We start from the raw sequence: 9,603 nt of genomic DNA on the forward strand, positions 1-9,603 counted from the left end.
AGCCTAGTACTTATTCTATCGGTCACTTTTGCCGAACCATTAAGTTACGGGGACGTAAACACACCAGCATCGGTTGTCAAGTGATGTTGGGGGGACAAACATATACACACACACACACATATATATATACATACATATATATACATATATATATATATATATATATATATATATATATATATATGTATACATATACATATATACGACGGACTTCTTTCAGTTTCTGTCTATCAAATCCACTCACAAGGCTTTGGTCAGCCCAAGGCTATAGTAGAAGACACTTGCTGAAGGTGCCACACAGTGGGACAGAACCCGGAACCATGTGGTTCGTAAGCAAGCTACTTACCACACAGCTACTCCTACACCTATGTCAATATAATGCTCTGATTTTGCTGAAGCAATTCCATACGAAGGTATCATTGAATGTAAATAATTATGTGTGTATAATAGGTTTCCATACAGTTTCTGTCTCCCAATTCCACTCACAATGTATTGGTTGATTTGTGGCTATAGCAGAAAACACTTGCACCCAAGGTGCTGTACAGTGGGAATGGAACCTGAAACAAGAATGGCTGCAAAGCAAACTTCTTAACCACTTGGCCATGCTTGTATTTACACTCAAATGAGAAAACAATAGTATTAAAATCTAAATTCATCAGATTATGGTTTCTTTATAGTTAATACTGCTTCTTAGAACCTTTTTTCTTTTTTTCTTTTTTTACAGTTTTGCTGATTGAGATTACTTAGCAATATCAGCTGAAAATATTTTTTGAGATTGTTTTCATTGATATTTGAATAATTTTTTTTTTTGTTTTGTTTACTTTCAGACTCCTGTTATTGTTACTGTGTAAAGTTCGGGGTGTGTGGCAGAATTAATCCCATGTCACTCTCTGTTCTGACTTGGCACCAACTACAACTAAAGCATGGCTCTGCTAATATTCTTTCTAGCCACATCAAATTTACACCGCTACGTTTCCACACCACTATGGCTTTAGTGTGCAATTTTTACATGCTCTCCTCTATTCACCGTTGTTTATACCTGTCTACATACAAGCCAGTTTGTTCAATTCTGTCATGGTTAAAATACTCAGCTCATTTTGTTCAGCCATGATAACGAAACCAAACTTACTAACTAACTATTGCTTGTTCATCCAAAAACTGCATCAGTACTTGTAACACAACTACTAATACTATTACTACTACTACCACCGTTTAAATGCTAACACTATATTTAAAGATGAGGCTTGCTCTCCTCCCCTGCCTTCTCATTTTTATACACATCCCTTTACACATGCACTATAGCAACTGCATGAAAAAATTTGAGATTGGGAATGAGTTTCTGAAGTATACGGCTTCAGGAATATTTTGTTTTGGTGGCGAAAATAAATACTAAATTCTGGTTTATTTTCTATTTTGTAAGAACATCTCTAAATGTGTTGGTGAGTAGTCTGTGATTCCATAAGAACTGATTACAAGAATTGATAATTTCAAGTTCAGTTGTGAGTAAAGCAATGTTTAAGTCTCTAAAACATCAAGAAGTAGCTGTTTACGGTTTATTTAAACACTCTATTTGTATTCTTTGATGATTTTTCAATTGATTTGGATTGATCCAAATTTTTCATTAAGAAATTCACTTCATTATCACTAATGGGCCACACAGTTATTACAGTAAAGTAGCTGGGGAAGAAATTATCATCATGAGAAACTATTCAATTCTTTGTTTTATTACTTTTTTTTTTTTTCAATTTAGCCCTAGATGATATTTTAATTATTTCATCAAATAATTCATTACTCTAATTTAGTTTGACTGAAATAATCAAATGTTTTAACTCCCTTTTAAAAAAATAAATGAATAACAAACAGCACTAAATAATGACTTCTTTTTCTAGACTATCCCAAAACCTGATTTTTATTGCTAAAATATGGCTATAGTGCTATTGGTTTTGAAAAGAAACTGAAAAGAGCCTACGTGAATCTCTACTTTCAATTGTGGATTTATGTTAGTATTGCAGATTCCCCTAATGACAAAAATAAAAATGGTAACTGTTATTATCTAAGCACTAAAATATTCTGGAGAGTCCATGTTTGGTGTGAGTATGCCTACAGGTGTAGATTTTATACCACTGTTACTTGTTTTACAGTGATTGTTGATATACCGACCTTTCTTTAGCAAGTCAAATTTGTAATTCACTGAAAATGTCTATATTGATATACTAAGTCATAGTTGATGCTGGCTAGATATATCAGCTATTGGTCTACTGGCCAAAGTGTCATAAGTTACTGTGCTGTGTTTATGGCTAGCACACAAGTCAATATTCAATTCAAATGTACCCCTTGTAAGTACATCTCACTGCTGTGAGCAGTAGGGTCATAATATAAATGACAAGTGTTCTGTTAGCTTGCAGTGTTAGCTGAGTTCAGTTCCCAGTTTAACACCACCTCCTGGCCCATGGGTGCTTTTTCAGTTACACTCTGTTGTAATAATTTCAATCAGGTCTCTGGTCTGAAGATAACTTCCCATTTATCACAGGAACTTTGAAAAGAGTCATGGCACTGCCATTCCTCCTGTGGGGAAGCCATTAAAAGAAAACTCCTACCATAGGCAATAACAAAGAGAGAAGGAACTTTGGTATGTTTTTGTGGTATGTCAACAGTACAGTGTTTACTGGAACCACTGCCACAACAACCTTGTAAGTTGTATTTTGGAATGCAATGATAGACTGTATCTAGACTATACAACTCTATCGCCCTTGAACAACAAGCTTTATACATCATGTAGAAACAGTAGAACAATGGTAAATGCTTTATAAATCAAGTGAATATAGCTTTGATTCTCAATTACAACCACTTCACTTGTATTACTCATATTCATGAAAACATCATGCACATCACAACTCACTTTCTTTCACCTGGTAAATTTGAGACTTTATGCCTATGTAAAATAATTAGAATTACGAACTGTCTACCTAAGAGTAGTGGGGTGTAAAATGCTCTTGAGCACTAGAAGATATCTAGTTTTAAACTGAGTTTAATTTCTGCTGAAGCTGATTTTGTCTTTCATGATATAATGATCACAAGTTGATTCAATATGTCATACCTCTTCCCTGTAAATGTTTGCCTTGTACTGGAGTTAACAGAAATAATTACCTTATTAATTGATGCTATACAGTGTAAGTTCTTCAAGAAATTAACCATGGTTACTTAATTTATTTCATTTAGTTTTGTTGTTGTTTCACTCTGGGTCAGTCCTAATAGAACAAACTTATGATCAAAAGCATTCCAGCCATGATCGTTGGGAAGGGAATATTATGTATGTATCTATGATTATGATATTCAAAATGTCCTTGCCATTTTAAGACAGTAGGATATGATTAGAAAGAGATTTGGTTGCTATATCTAGCAGATTAAGTGATCACATAGAGGATCCCTCATTATATCACACGTTTCTATTTCCTTTCTCTTATAATTTTGTTTATGAAATTATCATTATTGGAATGGCAGCTATGGTATGACATTAAATTCTTGGTTAATCAAATCTTTAACATGATTTTGAGCCAAAGTTCATTTCTGTTTGGCTCAGTACATATAAATATAATGCTTTTAAAAAGGAATAACCTTCTATTGCAAAGTAAATGGTGTCAATTCTCTGAACCAAGGATAAAAACGTCCCTTCTCACCTGTCTCAGAGCTGTTAGATGCATTACAGGTACTGCACTTACTCCTCTGAATTACCCTTTGATAAAATGAATAAATGAAAAACAAAATACCTTTCCCTTAGATATCAATCCTTTTACTTTTATGATAAGTATCGTTAGCATTTGAACTTGGGCCACTTTTGGCTTCAGACTACAATGTTGTAATGATTTCACACTGACATTGGATGCTTCTGAATTAAAATAGCACTTGGAGTGATTTTTGCTTTCATTCCTGCAGGAATTGATAACATAAATAAAATTAATATGCAAAGATTGGTTCCATAAAAAAAGAACCCTCTGACTTTGTACCTACTCAGAAGAAATTGTTATAACCATAGAAGTAGTAATACTGTTTATATTATGAATTGGCTGTTCCTTCTATTGTGCCAATGTAGAAAATCTTGGCAGAATCATTAGACCATCAGACAGTATTTAGTTCTGGCCTTTTGCATTCTGAGTTCAAATCTTACCAAGGGCTATTTTACATTTCACTCTCCTAAAGTTGATAAAATACAGTGCTAATCAAGTGTTGGGATTAATATACTTGACTCTTCTGTCCCACCAAAATTTCTTGCTTTGTGCCTATGTAAGAAATCATTACTATTATTGTTATTATTATTATTGTGCTGGACAAAATGTTTAGCAGCATTTTTTCTGGCTTTTTACATTTTGAGTTAAAACCATGTTGAGGTCAAGTTTACTTTCCACCCTTTTGGAGTTGATGAAATAAAGTACAAGTGAAGTACTAGGATTGATGTTATCAACAATTCCCCACCCTTAAAATAACTGGCCATGTGCCCGAATTTGAAATCATTATTATTATCATTATTATTGTTATTAAAGCAGTGAGCTGGCAGAATCGTTAGCGTGCTAGACAAAATACTTACCAGTATTTTGCCCAAATATTTCTGAGTCCAAATTCTGCCTAGGTCGACTTTGCCTTTAGTCCTTTCAGGGTTGATAAGTACCAGTTGAACGCTGGGGTTGTTGTAATTGACTCATCCCCTCCCCCCAAAATTGCTGCCCTTATGGCAAAATTTGAAACCATTATTATTATTACTACTACTACTACTATTACTAATACTACTACTAATGCGGCGAGCTGGCAGAATCGTTAGCACTCTGAGCAAAATATTTAGTGGCATTTCATCTTTCTTCACTTTCTGAGTTAAAATTCTGCTGAGGTCAACTTTGCCTTTCATCCTTTTGGTGGGGTCGATAAAATAAGTACTAGTTGAACACTGGGGTTGATGTAATTGATTCATCCTCTGCCCCCAAATCATTGCACTTGTGACAAAATTTGAAACTATTATTATTATGTGGCCTGATACCAAAATTTGAAACAATTATGTTTTCTATATTACATGCTATGACTTTTACATTCTGTTTTTCATCTCCCTATTATCACTAAACCGAGTACCATTAATACAGTGGGATCCATTCAGTTAGTTGTGCCCGTTGTTTCCTGTAAACATTGGTGTTATTTTGAAACCAAAGAAATTGTTGTTTCCTATTTTATTGTTTTCTCTCTTTTATGGGCAACTATTTGTCAGAAATTCTCAAACTTTCCTTTTCTAATTAGCTGTAATTCTGGCTCCCTTTTTACCACCATAACCCAAGAGCTGTATTTTCATCCTATGGGACTTCTGAACTGCTGCTGATTCTTATTTTATGGATGTCTGACTCTGTTTGGATTTGAACGAAGAAGTATGCTTACCACAAAATTAGTGCTTATAAACATCCATTCTAATTATCTAAGTCTGCATCGTCTCAGTTATTAATTTACATACACATAAATATTAGATCTTCCAATCCCTATCTGTTCTAGATGCCAAAACAATTGCTGACTAAGATAGTTACTTAAATCTCACTGGCTTAATCCCACAACTGTAGATAGGTACCAGAAATAGGTTCAGTTCATCACTGTATAGAGCCTGACCAATGTGTAATTACTGTGTATTTAGTTAGCTTGCAGTATTGAATTCAAGTTCGTGTGTGGGTCTGGAGAAGTCAAGAAGTTGCTCCATTGCTTAGCTCTATACAAGAATCCTTGCTTAGCTTGATTAGACTCAATCTCTGGCTATGATTTGGTTTGCAAGTGATGATTTGTATGCAGCAGTCAAAACTAACTACATTACACTCCTTATATACAGATATCACTTTTACTTCGCCACATTACGTTTCATCATATATTTGATATCCATTTGAGCTTAAACTTCTTCAAAGCATTTTCATAATTAGATATAATTGGCAAATTAGCAATGTAATTAAAACATTGGATTGGAGAAATTGTCTTGCAGTATTTATCCTGACTTTTTGAATTCTGAGTTCAGTTCTCACTGACATCAACTTTGCCTTTCCTAGTTCCAGTCTTGGGCAATGGATTGGCAGAATTGTTACAGTATCAGATAAGTTGTCTTATAGTAATTTCTATTGCTCTTTGTATTCTGAGTTCAAATCCTGCTGTGGCCATCTTGGGTACTTGACTTAATCCGTAACCCACCCAATTAAACACCATCATCTAATCCTTGGCTTAGAGTCTGCTTTGTTGCTAGTATTTTGGCCAAGTCTTTGGTTTGAATGTAAATTCCCCTCCCCCTCCCACCAACCCTGAAGATTCCATACAAGATCATGAGCAATGTCTTTCCTCCTAACTGATAAAAACTCAGTTATCTTGTCATATTATAAAATATCCTTAGTGCTGTGAATTGGCTGAATCAGTAGCATGTCAGTATTTAGTTATGCCTCTTTATGTTCTGAGTTCAAATTCCACTGTAATAGACTTCACCCGTTATTCTTCCAAGTTTAGTAAAATAAAGTGTCTATAAAGTACAGGGGTAGATTTAATTGATTATATATCTCTCTCTAAACATGGTGATTTTTTACCAGTGTTAGAAAGCAATATATTACACAACAACCTTACAATATTTAGATCTATCCTTTTAACTTCTGAGTTCACCCCTTTGTGGACAATGAAATAAAATCTAGACGCATTGAGTTATTCTCTTCTGCTCTGAAATAGTATATCTTTGTATCAATGTCCTGACTTTCTTCTGTTGGCTCTCAGCTCCTGATAAAGTTATGTAGATGAGCATTGTATAACAGGGTGTGTCTTAATCCTTTAACATGTAGATTACTCTGCCAAATGTAATGCTTATTTATTCACATTGTTTTGAATTAATCATGCATTATCTCATGGCTTCAAAATGTTGATGATGTGATTGTTTATTTTTAGAAATATAGGGCATCAGTAAGTGGCCAGGTCTTGCTGGTTTGAACATAAAATAGGTCTAATATTTAAGCCAGATATCTCTTTCTCTTTTTTACTTGCTTCAGTCATATGACTGTGGCCATGCTGGAGCACCACCTTTAGAGTCAAGCAAATCGACCCCAGGACTTATTCTTTGGAAGCCTAGTACTTTTGCCGAACTGCTAAGTTACGGGGACATAAACGCACCACTATCGGTTGTTAAGCGATGTTGGAAGGACAAACCTATACACACACATACATATATATACGATGGGCTTCTTTCAGTTTCCATCTGCCAAATCCACTCAAGGCTTTGGTTGGCTGAGGCTATAGTAGAAGACACTTGCCCACGCAGTGGGAATGAACCCGGAACCCTGTGGTTGGTAAGCAAGCTACTTACCACACAGCCACTCGAGTGCCAATATGGTCGGTTTAAATGCTAAAGGGTTAATCATTTTAAACCTGGTGGATTTCATGCCTCTCCAGGTTTGAACAAGGCTGATTTCTTTCAGAAAGAAAGAAAAAAAACATCAGCTTCAGTACTAGAAGTTTGAGTATCCCGGTAAAATGAAAGGCAAAGTTTACATCGATGGGATTTTAACTCAGTATGCAGAAAGCTATAACGAATACCGCAAGACATTCTATTCAACATTTTAATGACTCTGCCAACTGGCTGTATTTTGTACCTGTCTAAGAAATTATGATTATTAAGTCTTAAGATAGAAACCACAATAAATACTGCATAGTATTTACTTTTATTTATCCCTCTTGGCCCTGACCATACATGTCCTAGCAAGGTCCACTTATCCTTCCATCCTGCTAGGACCAGTAATATAATGGTTTTGGTTTAATCTCCTATTCAGTTCTGCCCTCATATCTACGTAAGAAATAAAAGAAACAGAGCCTCCATGTGATCACCAAATATGCTAGAAATAGCAACCAAATTTCTTTTACTCACACTTTCACTTTCTTTAAAACAAGATGATATCTAACAGTATATGGTAGTGGTTCTTGACTCTTACACTAATTGAGGATTATTTGTTTGAATTGATTTTCCTATGAAGGCGTTTGAAAAATTTGTCTAGTCAACTTTTTTTGAATTCAACTCACAGACCCCACTACCAGGAGTCTACAGACCTGAGGCTGGGAACCATTGCTATATTTGAGAATGTAGTATTAGAGAAAGAAAAAAAATGACTGATGGTCATAGTTGGGAAGCTTTTAAACATAAGCCTGTTCAGTTAAGGCTATCCTGGGGTTAAACAGTAATTAATGCTGTCATCATTTCATTTCCAATGGCAGTAGAAATGTCTAATAAATATATCATGTAGATGAAACAATAACCATTAATCTAGCCACATTACTCATTAAGTATTAATCTGTTCATATTAGCTATCATGATCTTTGTTTCGATTTGACTTTTAAATTAAATTTTATTTATATGTGTTTGTAGTTGTTGTTTAACTCAAAGCCATCAGTATTGTTGGACAGACTTTAATCAAAAGCTTTCTAGCTATGACCATCCTACCTTTTCCAGACATAGTATATCTAGGACTACAAAGCCTTATGTGTCCTTTCCATTTTTTAATTTTTTTTTAACCCTTTTGTGATCCAATGTCTTCTAAAATACTCTGTCTATGACTTTTAATTACTTTTTAAGATTATCAAGTATTTGGTGGCAATTAATAAAATAAATAATTATGCTATTGGGAATTTTGTATTTGAAATATAATTTAACAAAAGGTTCTTATATTAAATTATGTTGGGATGTTTTAATTTAAACATTAATACTTTGAGAGGGTTAAGGTAGTATAATTTCAGGACATTGACAGCATAGAGGCTTCTTTGTATCCACCAAGAGTTTATAAAATAAAACTGTAGTGATATATAATATCCACATCTTTTATGATAATATTGATCTTGTGTCTTAGCTATTGAAATAAAGTACAGGCTATTGTTAATGTCATTTCACCCCAATTAAACCATGATTGACATCCAAATATGTCCTTTTTTTTAGCTTGTTAGGGTGTAGTTTGAGAAAATTGTTCTATCTCAACCAGGGTCCATATAGGATATTTGTGGGGTCCATGCAACAAGATAGTAAATTGGGAAGGGATCCACAATAATATTTTAAAGGCCCCTGAAAGAATTTTGCTTTAGATGTATGTATTGGTATGTATTACAAGAACCAGCTATGTAGCTTTCTCTAACATTTTACATAGTTCATCCTACACAAGTTAATGGGTGAAAAACACAGTAGGAATTTTGAAAGAAGCTTCTATAAAACTAGTTTTTAAACATCGAATGGCTATAGGGGTCCACCAGAATAAAAATAGTAATCAAAGGGGTCCATAGATAAATATTGGTTGAGAACCCCTGATAGAGAGACTTGTTCATTGGTCAAGGTGAACTTTGAGTGCTAGTGATCTGTCAACCTGCTGCCACTCAGTCAACTCGTAACCAAAATATCCTACTATCTAATCAGCCAGCAGAAAACTCAGTAACATAAATCCTTCCAGAAATATAAAACCTTCATTATTTTGTTTGATATTTCCAACTTTAATTTTTCAGTTGAAAGCATTTCTCTGTCTCTCTCTCTGTCTCTCTCTCTCTCTCTCTCTCTCTCTCTCTCTTTATTGATTATTTTTTTATTATCCT

General features: G+C 34.4%; 1 protein-coding gene across 2 annotated transcripts in view; it reads left to right on the forward strand.

Annotated features, from left to right (window-relative positions):
* The window catches only part of LOC115210883 (TBC1 domain family member 13), a 91,511-nt gene extending 87,526 nt beyond the window's left edge, over nucleotides 1-3,985 (forward strand). For both annotated transcript variants that reach the window (XM_029779656.2, XM_036506177.1), the window contains exon 15: nucleotides 828-3,985. The gene's annotated coding sequence lies outside the window, so the exon portion shown is untranslated. The remainder of the gene's footprint in view (nucleotides 1-827) is intronic.
* Nucleotides 3,986-9,603: the final 5,618 nt, after the last annotated feature.

The sequence above is a fragment of the Octopus sinensis genome, linkage group LG1 (genome assembly GCF_006345805.1).
Source record: "Octopus sinensis linkage group LG1, ASM634580v1, whole genome shotgun sequence".
Classification (NCBI taxonomy): Eukaryota; Metazoa; Mollusca; class Cephalopoda; order Octopoda; family Octopodidae; genus Octopus; species Octopus sinensis.